Genomic DNA, 12734 nt, shown 5'->3' on the forward strand with positions numbered 1-12734 from the left:
GCAACCTGCAGAAAGACTCTTTCAAGCCCTAAACCGCCTATCCATCCACACTCTGTACATGCAATGGGGCTAAGAAGAAACAAAAGGTCTAAGACGTAATTGACACGCTGCTGCAAGGAGTCAGCCTGTAGGCAAAGCCTGTATTTCTTTTCCACTCAACATCATGAGCAGAGTAAGGGCCCTCTTTTTGGAGATCAGATGAAGTGCAGCTTTGAAAGAAATCAAGTCCTCAAGGCACTCTGCTGACATTGATACCTGAGTTGCAAGTTGTGAAGTCCAATGGATCAGCTGGACTCTCCAGGATTTTGATTTAAAGCAAGTTTCTCAAGGCTAATCAAGTGGATTGATGGCACAAAGCAATACAGCATTTCCATGTTCACATTTGACTTTCATTTCAAGGGGGGTGTTCGGCTGCCTTCGATAGCTCAGTTGGTAGAGCGGAGGACTGTAGGTGTTAAATTGTCCATCCTTAGGTCGCTGGTTCAAATCCGGTTAGAGGACATCTTATTTTCTTTGTCATTTGGCTAAATCCCTAAGCTTGGCAAATCACAACAGAATCCAACTCATCCGCTTTGTCAAAAAGAAACAGAGGACTTCCCTGACCGGGAATCGAAACCCGGGCCGCGGCGGTGAGAGCGCCGAATCCTAGCCACTAGACCACCAGGGACAACAGCTGCACTGCAACCTGCAGAAAGACTCTTTCAAGCCCTAAACCGCCTATCCATCCACACTCTGTACATGCAATGGGGCTAAGAAGAAACAAAAGGTCTAAGACGTAATTGACACGCTGCTGCAAGGAGTCAGCCTGTAGGCAAAGCCTGTATTTCTTTTCCACTCAACATCATGAGCAGAGTACGGGGCCCTCTGTTTGGAGATCAGATGAAGTGCAGCTTTGAAACAAATCAAGTCCTCAAGGCACTCTGCTGCCATTGATACCTGAGTTGCAAGTTGTGAAGTCCAATGGATCAGCTGCACTCTCTAGGATTTTGATTTAAAGCAAGATTCTCAAGGCAAAGCCTGTATTTCTTTTGCACTCAACATCTTGAGCAGAGTACAGGGCCCTCTGTTTGGAGATCAGATGAAGTGCAGCTTTGAAAGAAATCAAGTCCTCAAGGCACTCTGCTGCCATTGATAACTGAGTTGCAAGTTGTGAAGTCCAATTGATCAGCTGCACTCTCCAGGATTTTGATTTAAAGCAAGATTCTCAAGGCAAAGCCTGTATTTCTATTCCACTCAACATCTTGAGCAGAGTACAGCGACCTCTTTTTGGAGATCAGATGAAGTGCAGCTTTGAAACAAATCAAGACCTCAAGGCACTCTGCTGCCATTGATACCTGAGTTGCAAGTTGTGAAGTCCAATGGATCAACTGGACTCTCCAGGATTTTGATTTAAAGCATGTTTCTCAAGGCTAATCAAGTGGATTGATGGCACAAAGCACTACAGCATTTCCATGTTCCCATTTGACTTGCATTTCAAGGGGTGCTTTCGGTTGCCTTCGATAGCTCAGTTGGTAGAGGGGAGGACTGTAGGTGTTAAATTGGCCATCCATAGGTCGCTGGTTCAAATCCGGCTCGAAAGACATCTTATTTTCTTTGTCATTTGGTTATATCCCTAAGCTTGGCAAATCACAACAGAATCCGACTCATCCAATTTGTCAAAAAGAAACAGAGGACTTCCCTGACCGGGAATCGAACCCGGGCCGCGGCGGTGAGAGCGCCGAATCCTAGCCACTAGACCACCAGGGACAACAGCTACACTGAGACCTGCAGAAAGACTCTTTCAAGCCCTAAACCGCCTATCCATCCACACTCTGTACATGCAATAAGGCTAAGAAGAAACAAAAGGTCTAAGACGTAATTGACACGCTGCTGCAAGGAGTCAGCCTGTAGGCAAAGCCTGTATTTCTTTTCCACTCAACATCATGAGCAGAGTAAGGGCCCTCTGTTTAGAGATCAGATGAAGTGCAGCTTTGAAACAAATCAAGTCCTCAAGGCACTCTGCTGCCATTGATACCTGAGTTGCAAGTTGTGAAGTCCAATGGATCAGCTGCACTCTCCAGGATTTTGATTTAAAGCAAGATTCTCAAGGCAAAGCCTGTATTTCTTTTGCACTCAAGATCTTGAGCAGAGTACAGGGCCCTATGTTTGGAGATCAGATGAAGTGCAGCTTTGAAACAAATCAAGTCCTCAAGGCACTCTGCTGCCATTGATACCTGAGTTGCAAGTTGTGTAGTCCAATGGATCAGCTGCACTCTCCAAGATTTTGATTTAAAGCAAGATTCTCAAGGCAAAGCCTGTATTTCTATTCCACTCAACATCTTGAGCAGAGTACAGGGACCTCTGTTTGGAGATCAGATGAAGTGCAGCTTTGAAAGAAATCAAGTCCTCAAGGCACTCTGCTGCCATTGATACCTGAGTTGCAAGTTGTGAAGTCCAATAGATCAGCTGGACTCTCCAGGATTTTGATTTAAAGCATGTTTCTCAAGGCTAATTAAGTGGATTGATGGCACAAAGCAATACAGCATTTCCATGTTAAATTGGCCATCCCTAGGTCGCTGGTTCAAATCCGGCTCGAAGGAAGTCTTATTTTCTTTGTCATTTGGTTATATCCCTAAGCTTGGCAAATCACAACAGAATCCGACTCATCCAATTTGTCAAAAAGAAACAGAGGACTTCCCTGACCGGGAATCAAACCCCGGCCGCGGAGGTGAGAGCGTCGAATCCTAGCCACTAGACCACCAGCGACAACAGGTGCACCGCAAACTGGAGAAAGACTCTTTCTAGCCCTAAACCGGCTATCCATCCACACTCTGTACATGCAATGGGGCTAAGAAAAAACAAAAGGTCTAAAACGTAATTGACACGCTGCTGCAAGGAGTCAGCCTGTAAGCAAAGCCTGTATTTCTTTTCCACTCAACATCCTGAGCAGAGTACGGGGCCCCCTGTTTGGAGGTCAGATGAAGTGCAGCTTTAAAACAAATCAAGTCCTCAAGGCACTCTGCTGCCATTGATACCTGAGTTGCAAGTTGTGAAGTCCAATGGATCAGCTGCACTCTCCAGGATTTTGATTTAAAGCAAGATTCTCAAGGCAAAGCCTGTATTTCTTTTGCATTCAACATCTTGAGCAGAGTACAGGGCCCTCTGTTTGAAGATCAGATGAAGTGCAGCTTTGAAAGAAATCAAGTCCTCAAGGCACTCTGCTGCCATTGATACCTGAGTTGCAAGTTGTGAAGTCCAATGGATCAGCTGGACTCTCCAGGATTTTGATTTAAAGCAAGATTCTCAAGGCAAAGCCTGTATTTCTTTTGCACTCAACATCTTGAGCAGAGTACGGGGCCCTCTGTTTGGAGATCAGATGAAGTGCAGCTTTGAAAGAAATCAAGTCCTCAAGGCACTCTGCTGCAATTGATACCTGAGTTGCAAGTTGTGTAGTCCAATGGATCAGCTGCACTCTCCAGGATTTTGATTTAAAGCAAGTTTCTCAAGGCTAATCAAGTGGATTGATGGCACAAAGCAATACAGCATTTCCATGTTCCCATTTGACTTGCATTTCAAGGGGTGTGTTCGGTTGCCTTCGATAGCTCAGTTGGTAGAGCGTAGGACTGTAGGTATTAAAATGGCCGTCCTTAGGTCGCTGGTTCAAATCCGGCTCGAAGGACATCTTATTTTCTTTGTCATTTGGCTAAATCCCTAAGCTTGGCAAATCACAACAGAATCCGACTCATCCACTTTGTCATAAAGAAACAGAGGACTTCTCTGACCGGGAATCGAACCCAGGCCGCAACAGCGAGAGTGCCGAATCCTAGCCACTAGAAAACCAGGGACAACAGCTGCACTGCGAACTGGAGAAAGACTCTTTCTAGCCCTAAACCGGCTATCCATCCACACTCTGTACATGCAATGGGGCTAAGAAAAAACAAAAGGTCTAAAACGTAATTGACATGCTGCTGCAAGGAGTCAGCCTGAAGGCAAATCCTGTATTTCTTTTCCACTCAACATCCTGAGCAGAGTACGGGGCCCTCTGTTTGGAGATCAGATGAAGTGCAGCTTTAAAACAAATCAAGTCCTCAAGGCACTCTGCTGCCATTGATACCTGAGTTGCAAGTTGTGAAGTCCAATGGATCAGCTGCACTCTCCAGGATTTTGATTTAAAGCAAGATTCTCAAGGCAAAGCCTGTATTTCTATTCCACTCAACATCTTGAGCAGAGTACAGGGCCCTCTGTTTGGAGATCAGATGAAGTGCAGCTTTGAAACAAATCAAGTCCTCAAGGCACTCTGCTGCCATTGATACCTGAGTTGCAAGTTGTGAAGTCCAATGGATCAGCTGGACTCTCCAGGATTTTGACGTAAAGCAAGATTCTCAAGGCAAAGCCTGTATTTCTATTCCACTCAACATCTTGAGCAGAGTACAGGGCCCTCTGTTTGGAGATCAGATGAAGTGCAGCTTTGAAACAAATCAAGTCCTCAAGGCACTCTGCTGCCATTGATACCTGAGTTGCAAGTTGTAAAGTCCAATGGATCAGCTGGACTCTCCAGGATTTTGATTTAAAGCAAGTTTCTCAAGGCTAATCAAGTGGATTGATGGCACAAAGCAATACAGCATTTCCATGTTCCCATTTGACTTGCATTTCAAGGGGTGTGTTTGGTTGCCTTCGATAGCTCAGTTGGTAGAGCGGAGGACTGTAGGTATTAAAATGGGCATCCTTAGTTCGCTGGTTCAAATCCGGCTCGAAGGACATCTTATTTTCTTTGTCATTTGGTTAAATCCCTAAGCTTGGCAAATCACAACAGAATCCGACTCATCCACTTTGTCAAAAAGAAACAGAGGACTTCCCTGACCGGGAACCAAACCCCGGCTGCGGAGGTGAGAGCGTCGAATCCTAGCCACTAGACCACCAGGGACAACAGCTGCACTGCGAACTGGAGAAAGACCCTTTCAAGCCCTAAACCGCCTATCCATCCACACTCTGTACATGCAATAGGGCTAAGAAGAAACAAAAGGTCTAAGACGTAATTGACACGCTGCTGCAAGGAGTCAGCCTGTAGGCCAAGCCTGGATTTCTTTTCCACTCAACATCCTGAGCAGAGTACGGGGCCCTCTGTTTGGAGATCAGATGAAGTGCAGCTTTAAAACAAATCAAGTCCTCAAGGCACTCTGCTGCCATTGATACCTGAGTTGCAAGTTGTGAAGTCCAATGGATCAGCTGCACTCTCCAGGATTTTGATTTAAAGCAAGATTCTCAAGGCAAAGCCTGTATTTCTTTTCCACTCAACATCATGAGCAGAGTAAGGGCCCTCTGTTTAGAGATCAGATGAAGTGCAGCTTTGAAACAAATCAAGTCCTCAAGGCACTCTGCTGCCATTGATACCTGAGTTGCAAGTTGTGAAGTCCAATGGATCAGCTGCACTCTCCAGGATTTTGATTTAAAGCAAGATTCTCAAGGCAAAGCCTGTATTTCTTTTGCACTCAACATCTTGAGCAGAGTACGGGGCCCTATGTTTGGAGATCAGATGAAGTGCAGCTTTGAAAGAAATCAAGTCCTCAAGGCACTCTGCTGCAATTGATACCTGAGTTGCAAGTTGTGTAGTCCAATGGATCAGCTGCACTCTCCAGGATTTTGATTTAAAGCAAGTTTCTCAAGGCAAAGCCTGTATTTCTTTTACACTCAACATCTTGAGCAGAGTACGGGGCCCACTGTTTGGAGATCAGATGAAGTGCAGCTTTGAAAGAAATGAAGTCCTCAAGGCACTCTGCTGCAATTGATACCTGAGTTGCAAGTTGTGTAGTCCAATGGATCAGCTGCACTCTCCAGGATTTTGATTTAAAGCAAGATTCTCAAGGCAAAGCCTGTATTTCTTTTGCACTCAAGATCTTGAGCAGAGTACAGGGCCCTATGTTTGGAGATCAGATGAAGTGCAGCTTTGAAACAAATCAAGTCCTCAAGGCACTCTGCTGCCATTGATACCTGAGTTGCAAGTTGTGTAGTCCAATGGATCAGCTGCACTCTCCAAGATTTTGATTTAAAGCAAGATTCTCAAGGCAAAGCCTGTATTTCTATTCCACTCAACATCTTGAGCAGAGTACAGGGACCTCTGTTTGGAGATCAGATGAAGTGCAGCTTTGAAAGAAATCAAGTCCTCAAGGCACTCTGCTGCCATTGATACCTGAGTTGCAAGTTGTGAAGTCCAATAGATCAGCTGGACTCTCCAGGATTTTGATTTAAAGCATGTTTCTCAAGGCTAATTAAGTGGATTGATGGCACAAAGCAATACAGCATTTCCATGTTAAATTGGCCATCCCTAGGTCGCTGGTTCAAATCCGGCTCGAAGGAAGTCTTATTTTCTTTGTCATTTGGTTATATCCCTAAGCTTGGCAAATCACAACAGAATCCGACTCATCCAATTTGTCAAAAAGAAACAGAGGACTTCCCTGACCGGGAATCAAACCCCGGCCGCGGAGGTGAGAGCGTCGAATCCTAGCCACTAGACCACCAGCGACAACAGGTGCACCGCAAACTGGAGAAAGACTCTTTCTAGCCCTAAACCGGCTATCCATCCACACTCTGTACATGCAATGGGGCTAAGAAAAAACAAAAGGTCTAAAACGTAATTGACACGCTGCTGCAAGGAGTCAGCCTGTAAGCAAAGCCTGTATTTCTTTTCCACTCAACATCCTGAGCAGAGTACGGGGCCCCCTGTTTGGAGGTCAGATGAAGTGCAGCTTTAAAACAAATCAAGTCCTCAAGGCACTCTGCTGCCATTGATACCTGAGTTGCAAGTTGTGAAGTCCAATGGATCAGCTGCACTCTCCAGGATTTTGATTTAAAGCAAGATTCTCAAGGCAAAGCCTGTATTTCTTTTGCATTCAACATCTTGAGCAGAGTACAGGGCCCTCTGTTTGAAGATCAGATGAAGTGCAGCTTTGAAAGAAATCAAGTCCTCAAGGCACTCTGCTGCCATTGATACCTGAGTTGCAAGTTGTGAAGTCCAATGGATCAGCTGGACTCTCCAGGATTTTGATTTAAAGCAAGATTCTCAAGGCAAAGCCTGTATTTCTTTTGCACTCAACATCTTGAGCAGAGTACGGGGCCCTCTGTTTGGAGATCAGATGAAGTGCAGCTTTGAAAGAAATCAAGTCCTCAAGGCACTCTGCTGCAATTGATACCTGAGTTGCAAGTTGTGTAGTCCAATGGATCAGCTGCACTCTCCAGGATTTTGATTTAAAGCAAGTTTCTCAAGGCTAATCAAGTGGATTGATGGCACAAAGCAATACAGCATTTCCATGTTCCCATTTGACTTGCATTTCAAGGGGTGTGTTCGGTTGCCTTCGATAGCTCAGTTGGTAGAGCGTAGGACTGTAGGTATTAAAATGGCCGTCCTTAGGTCGCTGGTTCAAATCCGGCTCGAAGGACATCTTATTTTCTTTGTCATTTGGCTAAATCCCTAAGCTTGGCAAATCACAACAGAATCCGACTCATCCACTTTGTCATAAAGAAACAGAGGACTTCTCTGACCGGGAATCGAACCCAGGCCGCAACAGCGAGAGTGCCGAATCCTAGCCACTAGAAAACCAGGGACAACAGCTGCACTGCGAACTGGAGAAAGACTCTTTCTAGCCCTAAACCGGCTATCCATCCACACTCTGTACATGCAATGGGGCTAAGAAAAAACAAAAGGTCTAAAACGTAATTGACATGCTGCTGCAAGGAGTCAGCCTGAAGGCAAATCCTGTATTTCTTTTCCACTCAACATCCTGAGCAGAGTACGGGGCCCTCTGTTTGGAGATCAGATGAAGTGCAGCTTTAAAACAAATCAAGTCCTCAAGGCACTCTGCTGCCATTGATACCTGAGTTGCAAGTTGTGAAGTCCAATGGATCAGCTGCACTCTCCAGGATTTTGATTTAAAGCAAGATTCTCAAGGCAAAGCCTGTATTTCTATTCCACTCAACATCTTGAGCAGAGTACAGGGCCCTCTGTTTGGAGATCAGATGAAGTGCAGCTTTGAAACAAATCAAGTCCTCAAGGCACTCTGCTGCCATTGATACCTGAGTTGCAAGTTGTGAAGTCCAATGGATCAGCTGGACTCTCCAGGATTTTGACGTAAAGCAAGATTCTCAAGGCAAAGCCTGTATTTCTATTCCACTCAACATCTTGAGCAGAGTACAGGGCCCTCTGTTTGGAGATCAGATGAAGTGCAGCTTTGAAACAAATCAAGTCCTCAAGGCACTCTGCTGCCATTGATACCTGAGTTGCAAGTTGTAAAGTCCAATGGATCAGCTGGACTCTCCAGGATTTTGATTTAAAGCAAGTTTCTCAAGGCTAATCAAGTGGATTGATGGCACAAAGCAATACAGCATTTCCATGTTCCCATTTGACTTGCATTTCAAGGGGTGTGTTTGGTTGCCTTCGATAGCTCAGTTGGTAGAGCGGAGGACTGTAGGTATTAAAATGGGCATCCTTAGTTCGCTGGTTCAAATCCGGCTCGAAGGACATCTTATTTTCTTTGTCATTTGGTTAAATCCCTAAGCTTGGCAAATCACAACAGAATCCGACTCATCCACTTTGTCAAAAAGAAACAGAGGACTTCCCTGACCGGGAACCAAACCCCGGCTGCGGAGGTGAGAGCGTCGAATCCTAGCCACTAGACCACCAGGGACAACAGCTGCACTGCGAACTGGAGAAAGACCCTTTCAAGCCCTAAACCGCCTATCCATCCACACTCTGTACATGCAATAGGGCTAAGAAGAAACAAAAGGTCTAAGACGTAATTGACACGCTGCTGCAAGGAGTCAGCCTGTAGGCCAAGCCTGGATTTCTTTTCCACTCAACATCCTGAGCAGAGTACGGGGCCCTCTGTTTGGAGATCAGATGAAGTGCAGCTTTAAAACAAATCAAGTCCTCAAGGCACTCTGCTGCCATTGATACCTGAGTTGCAAGTTGTGAAGTCCAATGGATCAGCTGCACTCTCCAGGATTTTGATTTAAAGCAAGATTCTCAAGGCAAAGCCTGTATTTCTTTTCCACTCAACATCATGAGCAGAGTAAGGGCCCTCTGTTTAGAGATCAGATGAAGTGCAGCTTTGAAACAAATCAAGTCCTCAAGGCACTCTGCTGCCATTGATACCTGAGTTGCAAGTTGTGAAGTCCAATGGATCAGCTGCACTCTCCAGGATTTTGATTTAAAGCAAGATTCTCAAGGCAAAGCCTGTATTTCTTTTGCACTCAACATCTTGAGCAGAGTACGGGGCCCTATGTTTGGAGATCAGATGAAGTGCAGCTTTGAAAGAAATCAAGTCCTCAAGGCACTCTGCTGCAATTGATACCTGAGTTGCAAGTTGTGTAGTCCAATGGATCAGCTGCACTCTCCAGGATTTTGATTTAAAGCAAGTTTCTCAAGGCAAAGCCTGTATTTCTTTTACACTCAACATCTTGAGCAGAGTACGGGGCCCACTGTTTGGAGATCAGATGAAGTGCAGCTTTGAAAGAAATGAAGTCCTCAAGGCACTCTGCTGCAATTGATACCTGAGTTGCAAGTTGTGTAGTCCAATGGATCAGCTGCACTCTCCAGGATTTTGATTTAAAGCAAGATTCTCAAGGCAAAGCCTGTATTTCTTTTGCACTCAACATCTTGAGCAGAGTACAGGGCCCTCTGTTTGGAGATCAGATGAAGTGCAGCTTTGAAAGAAATCAAGTCCTCAAGGCACTCTGCTGCCATTGATACCTGAGTTGCAAGTTGTGAAGTCCAATGGATCAGCTGCACTCTCCAGGATTTTGATTTAAAGCAAGATTCTCAAGGCAAAGCCTTTATTTCTATTCCACTCAACATCTTGAGCAGAGTACAGGGACCTCTGTTTGGAGATCAGATGAAGTGCAGCTTTGAAACAAATCAAGTCCTCAAGGCACTCTGCTGCCATTGATACCTGAGTTGCAAGTTGTGAAGTCCAATGGATCAGCTGGACTCTCCAGGATTTTGATTTAAAGCAAGGTTCTCAAGGCTAATCAAGTGGATTGATGGCACAAAGTAATACAGCATTTCCATGTTCCCATTTGACTTGCATTTCAAGGGGTGTGTTTGGTTGCCTTCGATAGCTCAGTTGGTAGAGCGGAGGACTGTAGGTATTAAAATGGCCATCCTTAGTTCGCTGGTTCAAATCCGGCTCGAAGGACATCTTATTTTCTTTGTCATTTGGTTACATCCCTAAGCTTGGCAAATCACAACAGAATCCGACTCATCCACTTTGTCAAAAAGAAACAGAGGACTTCCCTGACCGGGAACCAAACCCCGGCTGCGGCGGTGAGAGCGTCGAATCCTAGCCACTAGACCACCAGGGACAACAGCTGCACTGCGAACTGGAGAAAGACCCTTTCAAGCCCTAAACCGCCTATCCATCCACACTCTGTACATGCAATAGGGCTAAGAAGAAACAAAAGGTCTAAGACGTAATTGACACGCTGCTGCAAGGAGTCAGCCTATAGGCCAAGCCTGGATTTCTTTTCCACTCAACATCCTGAGCAGAGTACGGGGCCCTCTGTTTGGAGATCAGATGAAGTGCAGCTTTAAAACAAATCAAGTCCTCAAGGCACTCTGCTGCCATTGATACCTGAGTTGCAAGTTGTGAAGTCCAATGGATCAGCTGCACTCTCCAGGATTTTGATTTAAAGCAAGATTCTCAAGGCAAAGCCTGTATTTCTTTTCCACTCAACATCATGAGCAGAGTAAGGGCCCTCTGTTTAGAGATCAGATGAAGTGCAGCTTTGAAACAAATCAAGTCCTCAAGGCACTCTGCTGCCATTGATACCTGAGTTGCAAGTTGTGAAGTCCAATGGATCAGCTGCACTCTCCAGGATTTTGATTTAAAGCAAGATTCTCAAGGCAAAGCCTGTATTTCTTTTGCACTCAACATCTTGAGCAGAGTACGGGGCCCTCTGTTTGGAGATCAGATGAAGTGCAGCTTTGAAAGAAATCAAGTCCTCAAGGCACTCTGCTGCAATTGATACCTGAGTTGCAAGTTGTGTAGTCCAATGGATCAGCTGCACTCTCCAGGATTTTGATTTAAAGCAAGTTTCTCAAGGCTAATCAAGTGGATTGATGGTACAAAGCAATACAGCATTTCCATGTTCCCATTTGACTTGCATTTCAAGGGGTGTGTCCGGTTGCCTTCGATAGCTCAGTTGGTAGAGCGGAGGACTGTAGGTATTAAAATGGCCATCCTTAGGTCGCTGGTTCAAATCCGGCTCGAAGGACATCTTATTTTCTTTGTCATTTGGCTAACTCCCTAAGCTTGGCAAATCACAACAGAATCCGACTCATCCACTTTGTCAAAAAGAAACAGAGGACTTCCCTGACCGGGAATCGAACCCGGGCCGCAGCGGTGAGAGCGCCGAATCCTAGCCACTACACCACCAGGGACAACAGCTGCACTGCAACCTGCAGAAAGACTCTTTCAAGCCCTAAACCGCCTATCCATCCACACTCTGTACATGCAATGGGGCTAAGAAGAAACAAAAGGTCTAAGACGTAATTGACACGCTGCTGCAAGGAGTCAGCCTGTAGGCAAAGCCTGTATTTCTTTTCCACTCAACATCATGAGCAGAGTAAGGGCCCTCTGTTTAGAGATCAGATGAAGTGCAGCTTTGAAACAAATCAAGTCCTCAAGGCACTCTGCTGCCATTGATACCTGAGTTGCAAGTTGTGAAGTCCAATGGATCAGCTGCACTCTCCAGGATTTTGATTTAAAGCAAGATTCTCAAGGCAAAGCCTGTATTTCTTTTGCACTCAACATCTTGAGCAGAGTACGGGGCCCTATGTTTGGAGATCAGATGAAGTGCAGCTTTGAAAGAAATCAAGTCCTCAAGGCACTCTGCTGCAATTGATACCTGAGTTGCAAGTTGTGTAGTCCAATGGATCAGCTGCACTCTCCAGGATTTTGATTTAAAGCAAGTTTCTCAAGGCAAAGCCTGTATTTCTTTTACACTCAACATCTTGAGCAGAGTACGGGGCCCACTGTTTGGAGATCAGATGAAGTGCAGCTTTGAAAGAAATGAAGTCCTCAAGGCACTCTGCTGCAATTGATACCTGAGTTGCAAGTTGTGTAGTCCAATGGATCAGCTGCACTCTCCAGGATTTTGATTTAAAGCAAGATTCTCAAGGCAAAGCCTGTATTTCTTTTGCACTCAACATCTTGAGCAGAGTACAGGGCCCTCTGTTTGGAGATCAGATGAAGTGCAGCTTTGAAAGAAATCAAGTCCTCAAGGCACTCTGCTGCCATTGATACCTGAGTTGCAAGTTGTGAAGTCCAATGGATCAGCTGCACTCTCCAGGATTTTGATTTAAAGCAAGATTCTCAAGGCAAAGCCTTTATTTCTATTCCACTCAACATCTTGAGCAGAGTACAGGGACCTCTGTTTGGAGATCAGATGAAGTGCAGCTTTGAAACAAATCAAGTCCTCAAGGCACTCTGCTGCCATTGATACCTGAGTTGCAAGTTGTGAAGTCCAATGGATCAGCTGGACTCTCCAGGATTTTGATTTAAAGCAAGGTTCTCAAGGCTAATCAAGTGGATTGATGGCACAAAGTAATACAGCATTTCCATGTTCCCATTTGACTTGCATTTCAAGGGGTGTGTTTGGTTGCCTTCGATAGCTCAGTTGGTAGAGCGGAGGACTGTAGGTATTAAAATGGCCATCCTTAGTTCGCTGGTTCAAATCCGGCTCGAAGGACATCTTATTTTCTT

General features: G+C 45.3%; 2 non-coding genes across 2 annotated transcripts; one reads left to right on the forward strand and one right to left on the reverse strand.

Moving 5' to 3' along the window:
* Nucleotides 1–1674: 1674 nt before the first annotated feature.
* On the reverse strand, nucleotides 1675–1746 carry trnae-cuc (transfer RNA glutamic acid (anticodon CUC)). The gene has a single exon. It is a non-coding gene; the product is annotated as a tRNA-Glu (tRNA).
* Nucleotides 1747–11157: 9411 nt separating this feature from the next.
* On the forward strand, nucleotides 11158–11244 carry trnay-gua (transfer RNA tyrosine (anticodon GUA)). The gene is given in 2 exon segments: nucleotides 11158–11194; nucleotides 11209–11244. It is a non-coding gene; the product is annotated as a tRNA-Tyr (tRNA).
* Nucleotides 11245–12734: the final 1490 nt, after the last annotated feature.

Source organism: Salminus brasiliensis, chromosome 3 (genome assembly GCF_030463535.1).
Source record: "Salminus brasiliensis chromosome 3, fSalBra1.hap2, whole genome shotgun sequence".
Taxonomy (NCBI): domain Eukaryota; kingdom Metazoa; phylum Chordata; class Actinopteri; order Characiformes; family Bryconidae; genus Salminus; species Salminus brasiliensis.